This window comes from Macadamia integrifolia, chromosome 1 (assembly GCF_013358625.1).
Source record: "Macadamia integrifolia cultivar HAES 741 chromosome 1, SCU_Mint_v3, whole genome shotgun sequence".
Lineage (NCBI taxonomy): Eukaryota > Viridiplantae > Streptophyta > Magnoliopsida > Proteales > Proteaceae > Macadamia > Macadamia integrifolia.
The window spans coordinates 15,535,394-15,538,324 of NC_056557.1; positions in this window are offsets into that span (position 1 = coordinate 15,535,394).

Sequence of the window (2,931 nt, forward strand, 5' to 3'; positions counted from 1 at the left end):
AAACAAAGTTTATACTTTATATTAGATTGTAACTACCTTTAAATTGACAAATGATCTTTTCTGCATAAGTTTCATCGCTATTATGTAAACTGCTAGATGTATAAATTATTCCAATAAAACTAATGAAATCAAAGTTAATTCAGAGTATGAATTAGTTAAAGTAACCGTCAAGCATAAGAGAATAAAAATATTATTCTATAAAAAGCTAAAACAATCAAATAAAAAATATACATTATGACAATATCACTGAAAAACATAGTGCATGAATAATATTACCAATAACTAACTAAATAAATAAATAAACTCATGCATTTTTAAGAACCCAAACAATTTAAGTACTATAATAATGGAAATCTTATGAAATGAATAACTTTATCTAAATTAATGCATTTGAAGTTTAATTTTAATATAAAGTTAATATGATATATTAAAAAAAAAAAACAATTAAAGCAATTAAGTAGAAGATGTTCCTAAAAGAAAAGCATTCAAGTCGATTGAGGTTAAACAAAACAAAAGAATGCTCAAAATCTAAAAAAGAATAAAAACATAAATTTTTATAATTTCATGCTTTATTCCATACATAATATTGATGTCACTTCTAATATATTTTTTTTTTCTTGAATATCATGTTCTTCATTGTCTTTGTTATCATTTTATATATACTTTATAGCCACTTTATATTCATTGTACCTAGAAAATGATATTTGATTAAAATCATAGAAAATATGAAAGAATTATTTACTTCGATAAGGGGTAAAAAAAAGTAATGTTATAAATTCTTAGTTCCCTACTTTAGTAACAAGTTAGTTGTTCCCTATATATTGGTAGACTATCGAAAGGTAAACAAAATGATCAAGATGTAAATCAATTATCTATAAAGCTAGAAATAAAACAATCAAAATCTATAGTATTTTAGATAAATCAATATTTGAACAAAAAATCATCAAGAAGCACGAATGCGTAGCATAGTTCATCAAAATAAAACAAAAGCAAAGAAAAAAGAAAAAAACTAAAAAGAAAAAAATATAATATTTAACAAAGTGCATACAAACATTGGTAGACCATGAATGAGCCATCATTACCAATCTCGTGACTGGTAAAGTGTTCATCAATATTGATCAGCAATGATTCACCCGATTCGAAATCAAATAGGGCAATAATATATTTATTAGTATTTTATTCTTAAAACAAATAGAATGATCATCTTTCAATTGTTAAACTAAAGTAATCAAGTTAGAGAGAGTGAGGAATTGAATAAATGCTAAAATTATAATAAGTTCTCAAACAAGTGAGAGAAAAAGAGAGGAATTTGAATAATATTACAACTACAACGAGGTTTTAAAAAGAATGATAAAAGTAAGTAAAAGAAAGAAAAACAGAAGTTTAAGTAATAGAGAGGCAAGTAAGTCTAAGGCTGTAAATGGAGGGTAGCTGTTTGATAGTTCAATCATCAATGTTCCATCCAATCATGAGCTATCAACAAGCCTAGCTCAGCGCCTTATAAGAAGAAGAAATGAATTCAATTCTTGAATCTGAGAAAGAAGCTTTGGATGACATTTTTTTAAGAAATAATTAGACCTCAATTATGTTAGATTATATGTTTTCACCATCATTTCATTCTACAAAATCTAAAATTAAAACCCATACCAATTGTTTCTAATAACCATATTAAATGAAAACATATATAAAAGGAGAAGATAGATAAATAAGAGATAGCTCGAGGAATATATATTTTCACTCATGATATATCGTCCTCCTCATGTATTTTTCTTTGATAATAACTCCCAGAAAATGATTGAAAAACTATAGATGTCAACTTTGTGATTGTAGTATATCTTCTCTCCTCTTTTAACTGTAACTTTTATAAAGAGCTGATTAAAATTCTTAAAAAAAATCTTGAATTTCAATAAAATATGCTCAAACTGATTAAATAGAGAAGAATCTTGAATTTCAATAAAGTGTGTTCAAACATTTTAAATGAAAGAGTAGATGGTTACCTCTGGAGTCACATATTCATATGTATCAACCAACATAGTCACTTGATTCCCTTCAGAATCCATTAGCCTAGAATATGTCAACTTTTATGTACAATTGTTATCCGAGACAAAAATATATTTTAGAGAAAAAAATGTTAGTTTGATTCTAATCCATGGATAGAAATGTCATTGTAATATACGAACAAAATCAAAAATCAAGATCTTAATTTATTTGCATCAACAAATGATAGAAGAAAAATAAGAAAAGTTTATTACCAGGCTTTAGGTCAATCTTTTATGTAAATACTTCATAGTTCTACTAACATTTGAAATAAAATTTATACTTGTTTTAGATTGTAACTATTCATTAAATGATAAATGATCATTTCTTCATAAGTTCTACAAATATTGCGTAATTTACTAGATGCATAGAGGCACCAATAAACTGTTTTAATAAAACTAATCGATTTAAAACTTTAATCCAGAACATGAATTAGTGTAAGTAACTGTCAATCGTGAGAGAATAAAAAATATTGTTCTATGACAAACTAAATAATCAAATCAAAAGTATACATTTTGATAACATCACTAAAAACAAAGCAGCGCACAAATGTTGTTACTAATAACTAAATAAATAAATAAACTCAAGCACCCATTTATAAGAAACCAAACAAGCTAAGTATTAAAATAATGGTAATGTAGTGAAATGAATAACTTTATCTAGATTCATAGGTTTGAAGTTTAATTTTAATATAATTTAACATGAGATATTTAAAAAAAATATTGAAGCAATTAAGTAGAAGATGTTCCTCCAAAGGAAAATAATGATTCAAATATATTAAGATTAAACAAAACAAGAGAATGCTCAAAATATGAAGAGAAAATAAAAGCATACATTAATTACATTTTTATACTGCCATACATAATATTGATCTCTTTAGCAAAAAAAAAAAAA